This window comes from Carassius auratus, unplaced genomic scaffold, assembly GCF_003368295.1.
Source record: "Carassius auratus strain Wakin unplaced genomic scaffold, ASM336829v1 scaf_tig00031692, whole genome shotgun sequence".
NCBI lineage: Eukaryota > Metazoa > Chordata > Actinopteri > Cypriniformes > Cyprinidae > Carassius > Carassius auratus.
In genome coordinates, this window is record NW_020525944.1 from 280172 (window position 1) to 293283 (window position 13112).

A 13112-nucleotide genomic window follows, 5' to 3' on the forward strand; every position below is an offset into this window, starting at 1 on the left:
GTGTGGTCTGGTTTGTGATGGGATTGTTGATCACACAGCTGTAGCTGCTTTTCTCCTGATATTCCACCTCCAGAGGTAGAGAGAGACTGATGCTGAGATCAGACACACTGATGCTGGACAATAAACTGTTTCCTTTGTACCAGGAGAGAGTCACTTTTCTCACATTCTCCACTGAACACAACAATGAACAATTCTGCTGTGATGAAGATGATGAAAGAGTTGGTGAAAAATCTCTGGTAATGTTAGGAGTGGGCAGACGAGCTAAAAAAAAAAAAAACATGCAAGAGCACAAATATAAGAACATCTAACATCAGTCTTGTTTCTGATTTAGTGTGTTGACGGTCAGTAAGTCAACAGGGTCAAATTGGAAACTTAAATGTTAACTTAAACTTAAACATTTTATGTAATCAAGCTTTACCGCACAAAATAAGACACTATACTTTAAACAGAAGAATGCATGTGTTTTGTGTAACGGATATGCAGATCATCGATTCATGTGTTTAATTCAGATTTTCCAAATGAAACTCTTTTTGCACCAAGTGCCTGGCCTGGCTGGACTTAAATTATTTTACGACAAGAAATTCCAGAGTCACGTGGGCGAGCTTCAAAGGAAGCCTGAAAACCCCCACATTCCTTCACACACACACAAAAAGAACCCTGTCTTTTTGTTCCTTACCTTTTTAAGTCCTTATTAATATGTATTTTGAATGTTTATGTATTGCATAAAAATGGTTAATCCTGGGTAAATGGTTAAAGTGCTGACTTATAAGTGGAAATGTTGAATTCATTCTAACTCTTTCCCAAAGAAAGCCACGTTTCTGCAAACCCCCCCCCCCCCTCCTGCAGCCTGGACAACAGGACAGGAGAGAAGCCAAATCTAAACTTACCCTTTTTGTGTTTATGTTTTCTAAATGTATTACGTATTTCTTTGTTGGTGCTTTGAGATGTTTCCCATATAAATTGGGACTATCTGCAATTTATTAGCGTGTGTTAATCTTTAAATGCGTGTTATTTTACATTTGAATGTAACTTCATGTTTTGATCATTTTTACATATGTTTAGTATCGTTGTGATCGTCATGTTCTGAGAAACCCATTTATCTAGAGCAAAGTAATGAAAAATGTATGTAAACTGAATTACAAACTTGCTAGAATATCCCTTTTCGAAATCTGACAAGTCCTAAATCATCCAGGGGGGTTGGTTCCCGAGACAAAGGAACTTTCCCTCCACTTTAGATCGCGGATGTTCATTGGCTGTTTACGCAAAAAGGGGCGGGACCATTTCAAGACATAAGAACGACCGAACAAGGTCCGCCTCTTGCTTCTTCCTTCTTCTTCCTCTTCTTTGGTTCTCGGACACGTCGCTCCGCGCGGCCTCGGGCCGCGCTGATTTTCTCCTCCCCCCTCAGCACATGGACTGAGGAGAAGAAAGCCATTTTCATGGCTCGTTTGGAAACTTTCATTTTCGTTGTTTTGTTTTCTTTTCTTTACTAAGTTATTCAACTATTCGCCTCTCCACACAATGAAGACGAATTCTGGAACATTGTTTGTTGAACCTTTCAAATACCGCGCGAAGATGAACGAACACCTCTTTGCAACAAAGGAACACGTGACTCCACGCTCACGCCAAGATCCAGCGCAGCTTGCACGCGCGTCACCCGGCCTCCGGCCCACGCGCGCAGTTTTCAAAGGACCACGTGACATCACACGTGCGTCGCCGGTACCACGCTCACCCACTGGGCCATGCAAGTATCGTTTTCTATGGAGATTTAAATGCTGCTTTAAAGTGTTGCTATTATTTGATTCGTTGTTGGTTTCACTAAGGTTTACCTGAGCTCATTCTGTGATCTCTCTCGCTTTCTCCACTTCTCTCTCTCTCTCTCTCTCGCTCTCTCTCTCTCTCTCTCTCTTTTATTTGGATTCCGTCATGTCTTGTAAATGTTTATTGTCTGTATTTTCGTACGCATATTTACTCTGTGTGATTTGTAGTTTGATGTATTACCAGTTTAATTATTAAAAACCCATATACTGACGATTGATGTGGCACTCCACCCCACTCACATTACGAGTCCCTGAAATGTTCTGATCTATAGCTACAAGCTCTAAATTTAGAAACTAAATTTATCATAAGGATAGGATAATATTTTCATGGCCAGAGAATACTTTTCCTTGAATTATAAGGCGTGATAACTTTATTGAAAATTGATAGGTCTACAGTGGTTTGCTGGACATACCACGGTTTGATTTGCAGTAATTTACAGTAAGAGATATCACAATAATTGATATGAAGAATGTAATATTGACATATTAATGAGTAAGTTACAGTGCCCTGTGATTATTTATTGTTATAGGCAATTGAGCTATTTTTCATAATCAATCAAATTTAATGTAACTGCCATCTGAGATATATATTAATCAAATTCCTGATTAATTATTCAAATTCCCTATATATCATTTGAGTTAATTACTACGTAAACTCATTGTTGTTACATTAATGGTGGAGATAATGCGGCCATTTCAAACTTCGTTTTGTGAGCAATCAATCTGTGTATATGGTTTTTAATAATTTCTGCACGTGCGCTATGAAATTATGTAACGTTACTTGTGAGATAAGTCGCAAGACGCGAACTCACTCCTAACTGACTGAGGCAAAAAGCTGGTCAGTAAGCACCTAGGTATTTATAGAAACTTAACAGTGTAGTCACTGTTATTTTTAATGAAAGTAAACTGCAGTATAATATTAAAAGTATCCTGTTAAGAAAGACCAAAATCTTTTTACAGTGAGAACATTTTAATATGAATAATTAAAAGATGAAGAAATCTTTTATTAGTTGCAACATGTAAATCTGAACATGAGCGATGTTCCTCTGATTCAGTTAAAAAGGCCTTACTTATTAAGTAATCGTTATTGAATTTGTGTTGAACCACATGATATTCAAAAATAAAACGGTAAAAACTCCTGGTTTAAAATTGGCTTAGCTACCCGATTTTTTAACCTAAAACATTTAAATCATAAGTGCTATTTTGATAAATGTTTATGGGATGTCAACAGATGTAAAAATTCCTGTTTTTCACATTTGTGTCTGGGCAGTGAAACGAATCCTGTCCTTACACTCTTGTGAAGTATATAGCACCACAGAATCAAAACTTTCTGTTTGTTACTTGTGATTTTTGATGCAGAAAATCAGCCTGACAAACGATCAGATAATTTCTAAGTCATATTGAAATTGTAATTCCGCTATCTAAACACCAGAGGGAAAGCGTGGTTCAGAAATTTCAGGGAACGCCCTGCTTTCTGATTCCAGCTTGCATGAGTGCAAGTCTGCCATCCCGTGGCCGTTTCAGATAATGCGCTCTAATTGCTAATCTTTTTCCACTGTGATGTATTTGAATTAGATGTTAAATTCTCGATAATTATTTGCATTTACAGCTTTGCTCGTGCGAATGTTATTACAGGGAAACAAATTAATTTTCCCTGCCTTTGACTGTTTACATTTACTTTGAGTTTGGTTCAAACATGATTTGAATTAAAATGTAATTGTTTAATAGTGGAAATCTAGATGTTTCAGGTCAACTACTGATTGACCCACTCATAGGTAAGCCATCTAGTGGCAGTCTCCTGTTAAATCGACTAACAGACCTCTGTCTTTTCCACTCTGTTGTGAAGTGCATGTCCACTTTTACCCTTTTCAATTAATCTCACCCCGTTTGATTAATTTCATAACTATTAATGATAACTTACAAGCTATCATGGGTTATTATAGGATATTATTCAGATTTTTCCTTTTAATTCTTACATGCTTATTCTAAATTTTGATTTAAACCAGTTTTGAATTTTTAATTTGAATTAAGTTTCTGCTCAGCAGGTTAAAGACAGAGAAGCAGTACTTACCCCCCCCTTGTGGTGAAAACCAGCTACTCCTTCTCCCTTGTTTCATTCCTGTCTTTTATTTTTATTTTTTTTATTCTTTTTCTTCTCTCTTTTGATTTAGGTTATTTTGATAATTACCATTATTATCATAATTCATTTGTTTTGTTTTATCATTATTAGGTAAAGCTGTTACCTTTCCTTTCTACATAGTTACTCAATTGATGTTAAACAAACCAAACCTTAATTAACTTTAAGTTTCCTTCGTTCATCCTTTGTGTATTTGATTGTAGAACTCCCTTGGTGATTGGACAGTCATCTCAGTTTTCCAGTGAGCAAGGCTGCCCGACCGGTGTTACCGATACTGGCTGCGAGTGAAACTCGGTCCCTCTTGTCTCAAGAGACATCAGCAATTTTGGCACTCCAAAGGTTGTGCTAAAAGTCACAAGCCGTGCTGTCCTGCGACACGCCAGAGTAACGGAGGACCGGGGACACTGCGGTTCAGTGTTTGGGGAGCACCGGGGAGGTTGACCAAGCCACTGGTTCCCACCTGAATGACTTCAATTCAACCAGGTGAACCAAAAGTGATAAAACCTATCCACTTATTATAAGCCACAGAATATTAGATATTCCCCCGGATATATTTTAAGTGTTCTGACCCTTTTGCTTCTTTAAGCCACACCATATCTCTAGGTTTCCTACCCAGATAGCCCACTCACCTGTTGGCCCTATCTTAAAACCTAGCAATAGGCTTAGGCCTCCTCATTCTCACTAACACATTGTGTTTCTATTGTTTTCATCTCATTTCAAGTGTTGTGTTTCACTTTGATCTTTTTTCTACCATCTGTTCTGTTGTGATTTGTTTCTTTCATTTCACATAGAGACAGTAACCTGGGAGCCACCAACGAAGTTAAATAGTAGAGCGACCACCAGCAGCCGGTGTCATCACACGACCCGCTAGGCTACTGCCTGTCAAATCTCCATTTCAGGTCCTTCGTTGACCCAAGTTAATTGGCTACTTAACTGTCTGACTGTTTGCATCAGTTAGCCCCAAAATTCTCATAAACGGCACAGCCCGTATGAGTATAGCTCGTTAAACGTAGAACGAACTTGCATTGGTCTTTTTGTGTGTGTGCTGTGCTTCTCTCACCGACAGAGAATCAGGATGTTCCAGGCATCCCGTCCAGCAGTCCACGGGGGCCACCTCTCGACATGGTTGAAAGCAGTGACGACCTCCTTCCTGCCCAAGGACGCCAGTAACCTGCAGCACCCAGAGCAACTAGACACCGAGCTAGATGAACTGACGGCACACGATCCAACCCAAAGCGACTACTACAGAGAACTCGCCAGGATCGTCGGAAGCCTAGTTCACATCCTCGTCGCCCAGGCATGGCTCAGTGAACGGAGCAACATCGCGGAGGTGGCCTGGAAGGACCAGGCCCCAACCCAGAGTCATCTTGATCAGCTCCTCCTCGAGACCCAGAACCAGCGCGAGAAAGAGGACGACACAGGTCCAGAGCTACAGGAAGGAGTTGAAAGACTTCACAATGCCCTGCAAGATCTTCGCCTCGACACAGATCAAAAAGAACAGCTGGAGAGAGAAGCCAGAAAAGAACTCAACAAAAAACTCCAGCGAGGTGACGCTCTCCTAAAAAGAGCAGAGACTGAACTGAAAGAAAGAGACTATAAAACCTGGGCCTGCAAAACACACTTGCAAGCGGCCCAAGCTAAATTCAACAAGCTTACTCTGCAGAGAGACAAGCTCCAAGATGAACTTGACACTGTTCACACAGAACTGAGACAATCTCACAGATTACAGAGTGGCTGGATCGGAGAAACGCACACCACAAAGTTTCTCCCGGCCCGCCACTCCAACCCTTTCAGCCAAGAACCCAGAGCTGAAAAAGGGGGTGTAAGCTCACCTCTAACGAAATCACCAGCCAGCTTACAAGAACATCTGTCAACAACGGAGGGGAGAGAACCCTCCCAGAGAACGCATGTCACTAAACCCTGCACTGCTCACAGAGAACTTCACAAGCTAGCCAGAAGCATCTCTACATTCAATCCAGATCCTGCAGGAGGACATGACGTTCATGCTTCTTTACAAGCCATTGACTTTCATTTGCAAACTGTTGCTAACGTGACAGATGTGAACACATTGTACCTGTTGAAAATCACGTCCAGCCGTGATGTGCATTGTTTTCTGGATCGTCAACCAGAGACTGTCAAAGCGTACTACCAGCAACTGCTACAGACTTTGATTCTTGAATTCTCTGATCCAAACTCAGACCATGGGCTCCTTATTGCTATGGACCTCAAACAGGGCCGATTTGAAAACCCACAGACTTTCTGTAGTCAGCTACGAAACACCTACTTCGGAGCATGCAACGAACCAGGTATGGAACAGGATTTCAACTTAAAAACTCTGTTCCTCCCAAACCTACATGCCAGTTGGAGTTTTCATCTCAGAGTCCCAGCGTGTCCCCGTAACAGGACTACACAAGAGTTACGGAACTTAGCCCACAAAGCTTGCACCAAGCAAAAGACTATTTGTGAAAAGACTGTGAAAAAACCCAAAGTCTCTGTCTCTGAGCACTGCTTGGAGTTAACCCTAGATGGCGCCCTACAACACCACAGTCACAGACATTTTTACAGAGAGTCAATACCGTTCCAAGCCAGCAGAGGGCAACACAGTGCAGCCACGTCTGAGACAGCAGAGATCCTGAGGGTGCTGAAAGTGCTTCTTCACATGAAAACTCACAAGGAAGATGAGCCAAGCACCCAGAACACTGCCCGTCATCTACAGACCACAGAGCTAACTGTCACAGCACAAGGTGACAGCAACACCCAAGCTCCACAGTCAACAGCTGCACATCCTGAACGAGACAGCACAGGTCCTCACACCAGGTACCACAAACACAAGGTACCAGAAAATGCTGTTTTGACTACCTGCCTTCGCAGCGAGCTACACAAGACCGGTCCTCACCACCCATCGATCGTCCCACCTGCCCTGATGCCAACATTCCTGGGCAGCCCTGTCAAAAGGGGGTGGACCGAAAAGTAGTCAGCAGGGAAGACCTGATCGACACAGGATTTAACCTGACGGTGATCCCATCTCACCTTTTCAAAAGACTCCAATTTGAAGCTAAGAGACAAGATCGAACTCTTACACCTCAAACTTATGAACTGAATGTACAGGCGTACAGACAGAATGACATCCAGTTTGAACAGGTTGTTTCCATTCACCTGACAATCGCTCTGATGAGTTTTATACATCCAATGTATGTCCCACCAATGAACACTCATACATTTCTTATCGACAAAGACCTGCTAGAACACTTTGACCCTTTTCTGAACTTCAAACAGCTAAAAGACTTTGCTCAAGTGCGAGAACCTCTTTCTCTCCAGCCACACAGGTTGCTAGAGCCAGACTGTCAGGTCGCAGAGGTCACGGGAACTCCCACAGAGCCAGACGGTCAGGTCACAGAGGTCACGGGAACCCCAGCAGCCAGCCATGAGTACAACACCCTTACGACAAGCTCAAGTTCATGCCTCTGTACCTTAGTCAACAAACAGGATACGGTGGTACCAGCTTACACCAAAGGGGTCGCTGTTCGGCTCAACCTGCAATGTGGTCAAACCTTACACCACACGCTGGGTTATTTCCAATCCTCACCTGAATGTGTGGAACTCGGACTCACACTTGCAAACAACAAGCATGTCAAACACCAACACCTGTTCCAGCAATGTGATAACATCACAAAAACACACAATGTGATCGTGTACTGGAAGAAGGTAAAAGGACACTCGAAGTTACCAAGTCTAGACGAGGACTTTAAAGATCACACTGACACCCTTGCCAAAACTGGCACACTAAACAACATTCTGTGGTCACTCCCAACCCACCCACCCACATTCAAGGTTGAAGTGATTACACACAGCACAAAAACTTTACTAGCTAAACTGCCTACCTCAGAATCGCTTACGCAGGCTCCGTTGTCTACACAGACCAACATAGCGGACATGCGGGCTTCTGAAACCTTGATAATGACTTTGCTTTACCACCTCTCAGACCCCTCCATCCACCCTGGCAACCAGTCTACAGTCACTGACAACCAAAGCCCCAGACCACTGCATGATACACAAACCATGCTGCGTGCACAGAACAATATTGTGGGTTGTGCACCGTCTGACATCACAATGCCAGGGCGTGTAATGCCACGGAGCAAAAGGGGGATACTGCCAATATATTTCCATGACGCAGCATGTGCTGCACCACGCAGCACCAGAGCCACTGACAAAACACTGAAGCAAGCATCATGCCTGCAGCAAGATGTGGCAAAACATGGGCGAGGGCGAGCTAAACCCAGTCGCCGCCCACGAAGCAAAGAGACTGTCCTGTCCAACCAAAGACAGGCCTTGTTTGTTTCTTTCTCCCCTTTCTCTCTCTCTCTCCCTATTATCTGTACCAGGATGCTGCTGTGGTTTGCCGTGCCGTGCTGTCAGCCAAAGAGAGGACAGCTGCCACCGAGAAAACCGCTGAGACTCCTGATCACCGACGACAGGGCACACTACCCCAGCACTGTAACGGAACAGCTGTACAGTTGTACAAGGTTCCGATGGAGAGAGGACTCCCTCACTCACACTGAGGCCGATGTCAAACACCTGTTCAGCCAACATGAGAAAGTGACGGTTACACAAATGGAGTTAGGTGGACACCACCACCGCTCCAAACAATTCCCGGGAGCTTTGCTTAGAGCCGCTGCTGCCGCCAGAATGTTTAACATTGCTATGTCCAGTGTCAATGCAGCGAACCAGACTGTAAACTCCTTGAAACCACTGTTTACTGTCTTCCAGAAGAACTTTACCCAGACTCAGCTGCTTACAGCGTTAACAACAGACATGCTGTGGGAGGTTAGCTCCTCCAATGACAGCCTAACCACGAGTAAAACCCCACCATACATGATACCCTTAAGCCTTGTGTCAACTGTGTTGTCTTACACCATCACCATGCCAGCTGACCTGCTACGAATGCACCTGGCCAACTCTCTGGATAGCGCCTTCCTACGGCACGCAAACCCCAAACAGAGAGAAGTGAACGTGCTCCTGAACCAACTCATCAGCGAGTCAAACCAAGTCTCCAGACCTAAAGACATTGTCAGTGTCAGGTTTTGGAAAAGCAACCCCCACACCAAGACACACGTTCCAAATGTGGTGGCCTACCACGACAGCGACACACAGCTGTACCTGGCTTCAAACATGCCCATCTGTACTTTAACCAAAGACATTCATTATCTCTGCCTTAGCAAACCCTTCCTCAGACACAACTCTGAAGGAATCTGCGAGCTGCAACCCTGGGTCAGCGATACGCGCTGCCCTGCCGAAGCCAAGCCTCGTACACAAGTCACAGAAACGCAAGCAGAGATTGTGGGTAACAGATGGCTCATCAACACTCCTGTGCGCTCAGCTACACTGACCTACGACCAGCATGACACCGCCACCCGTGCCAACCTGCTGGACCAAGTACTGAAAGGTACCACCCAACACATTGACATTACTTCTGTCGACACAGCCCTCCAAGCACTGTCTCGACAGCCCATTCTGAACCAGTCATCTGCGGTCCGAGCCTGGACTGCTGCCGACACTGCACGGTGCATCTCCACCGTCATTGGTCCCGCCCTGACTCTTGGCGTGACTTTCATCCTATACAGGATACTCAACGGATGCAAACCTCTACAGCCAAACTCATGACAACTGTGGCTGAAGGTCTCCGATGGAATCCCCGGAAAAGGGGGTGCCAAGTCAAAGACAACACCGAACCTCATCAAGCTGAGTCCTCAGCTTCAGGAACCACCTGCCATCATGACCCACCTGCTACATGACCATCACTATTCACTTGTCATCTGCACATCCTGATGATTGCCGTCCGATGATGTCCACACGGGGACTTCATCTGACGGAAGGGGGATGTGTAACGGATATGCAGATCATCGATTCATGTGTTTAATTCAGATTTTCCAAATGAAACTCTTTTTGCACCAAGTGCCTGGCCTGGCTGGACTTAAATTATTTTACGACAAGAAATTCCAGAGTCACGTGGGCGAGCTTCAAAGGAAGCCTGAAAACCCCCACATTCCTTCACACACACACAAAAAGAACCCTGTCTTTTTGTTCCTTACCTTTTTAAGTCCTTATTAATATGTATTTTGAATGTTTATGTATTGCATAAAAATGGTTAATCCTGGGTAAATGGTTAAAGTGCTGACTTATAAGTGGAAATGTTGAATTCATTCTAACTCTTTCCCAAAGAAAGCCACGTTTCTGCAAACCCCCCCCCCCTCCTGCAGCCTGGACAAAAGGACAGGAGAGAAGTCAAATCTAAACTTACCCTTTTTGTGTTTATGTTTTCTAAATGTATTACGTATTTCTTTGTTGGTGCTTTGAGATGTTTCCCATATAAATTGGGACTATCTGCAATTTATTAGCGTGTGTTAATCTTTAAATGCGTGTTATTTTACATTTGAATGTAACTTCATGTTTTGATCATTTTTACATATGTTTAGTATCGTTGTGATCGTCATGTTCTGAGAAACCCATTTATCTAGAGCAAAGTAATGAAAAATGTATGTAAACTGAATTACAAACTTGCTAGAATATCCCTTTTCGAAATCTGACAAGTCCTAAATCATCCAGGGGGGTTGGTTCCCGAGACAAAGGAACTTTCCCTCCACTTTAGATCGCGGATGTTCATTGGCTGTTTACGCAAAAAGGGGCGGGACCATTTCAAGACATAAGAACGACCGAACAAGGTCCGCCTCTTGCTTCTTCCTTCTTCTTCCTCTTCTTTGGTTCTCGGACACGTCGCTCCGCGCGGCCTCGGGCCGCGCTGATTTTCTCCTCCCCCCTCAGCACATGGACTGAGGAGAAGAAAGCCATTTTCATGGCTCGTTTGGAAACTTTCATTTTCGTTGTTTTGTTTTCTTTTCTTTACTAAGTTATTCAACTATTCGCCTCTCCACACAATGAAGACGAATTCTGGAACATTGTTTGTTGAACCTTTCAAATACCGCGCGAAGATGAACGAACACCTCTTTGCAACAAAGGAACACGTGACTCCACGCTCACGCCAAGATCCAGCGCAGCTTGCACGCGCGTCACCCGGCCTCCGGCCCACGCGCGCAGTTTTCAAAGGACCACGTGACATCACACGTGCGTCGCCGGTACCACGCTCACCCACTGGGCCATGCAAGTATCGTTTTCTATGGAGATTTAAATGCTGCTTTAAAGTGTTGCTATTATTTGATTCGTTGTTGGTTTCACTAAGGTTTACCTGAGCTCATTCTGTGATCTCTCTCGCTTTCTCCACTTCTCTCTCTCTCTCTCTCTCGCTCTCTCTCTCTCTCTCTCTCTTTTATTTGGATTCCGTCATGTCTTGTAAATGTTTATTGTCTGTATTTTCGTACGCATATTTACTCTGTGTGATTTGTAGTTTGATGTATTACCAGTTTAATTATTAAAAACCCATATACTGACGATTGATGTGGCACTCCACCCCACTCACATTACGAGTCCCTGAAATGTTCTGATCTATAGCTACAAGCTCTAAATTTAGAAACTAAATTTATCATAAGGATAGGATAATATTTTCATGGCCAGAGAATACTTTTCCTTGAATTATAAGGCGTGATAACTTTATTGAAAATTGATAGGTCTACAGTGGTTTGCTGGACATACCACGGTTTGATTTGCAGTAATTTACAGTAAGAGATATCACAATAATTGATATGAAGAATGTAATATTGACATATTAATGAGTAAGTTACAGTGCCCTGTGATTATTTATTGTTATAGGCAATTGAGCTATTTTTCATAATCAATCAAATTTAATGTAACTGCCATCTGAGATATATATTAATCAAATTCCTGATTAATTATTCAAATTCCCTATATATCATTTGAGTTAATTACTACGTAAACTCATTGTTGTTACAATGTGTTTTATGGAATCATAAGCTTCACTTATGCTTTTAAATCCTTCAAAAATTCACCGCATTGTATGGAGCCCCGCAGATGGCATGCAAGAAAAAATAAATAAATTGTGTGCACGATTTACTAATTCGTTCCCTCAATGTACTAAAACGTGCACACGATTACTACTGTATTCCCTTGATTTACTATTGCATTCTCTCGATTTGCTAAATTGTGCACACGTTTTAGCAAATCGAGGGAACGAATTAGCAAATCGTGCGCACAATTTATATATCGAGTGAATGAAAAAGTAAACTGAGGGAACGCAGTAGTAATCGCGTGCACGTTTTAGTACATTGATGGAACGAATTTGTTAATCGTGCGCACGATTTAGATTACATTTTTTTCCTTCATGTCATGTGCGGGGCTCCATAGCATTGATTTATTTTATTTTATTTCATTTTTTGATAATCAAGCATATGTGAGAAATTTTTCCCTAATTTTTTCAACCCAAAATATTAATTTAATAAAACACGAATGTGCTCAGTGCTCAAGAAATTGTGTCAACTCACCATAAACAGAAATTGAATGACTGAATTTTTTTGAACTGAATTTTTGTGTTGACGGTTCCACTCCACTTATATCTACTTCATAGCGTCCAGCGTGTTGAGTTGTGATGTTTGTGATGATCAGAGATCCAGTTTGATTGTCCAGCTTCAGTCTGTCTCTGAATCTCTCATCAGGAACATCAGATATGAAGATTCCAAAAACTCCACTGATTTCAGCTATCATAGATTTTTCCACTCCAAAATACCACATTATGTTAGCTCCTTTGTGTATTTCAGTAAGTTCAGTGTTTAGAGTGACAGTATCACCCTCCATCACTGACACTGATTCACCAAACACACCTGATGAACAAACAGATTTAACTCAGATTCATGTTGGTTTAAAAAAGCCTGAAATCAGTTTGTAAACTTTAACAGCAGCAAAGACACTAAACAAAATGAAAGTCGACACATGAACAGACAGATGTGTGCGAATCAATAATTTTATGTTTAATATTTTTAATTAAATGTGACATTAATAAGTTAATTAAAATTGGGTAAAACTAAGTTTAATTCTGCTAAACACCTTCCATAGCTTCATATTTTTATATTTGGCTCATTATAACAGGCTCACTAAAAAGAGATCTGAATCCAAAGTAGGTCTCACATTAATTTCTGTGTATTTGCAAAAGCAGCGGGTGCTTCATTTCTTTGAACTGAAAATAAAAGAAG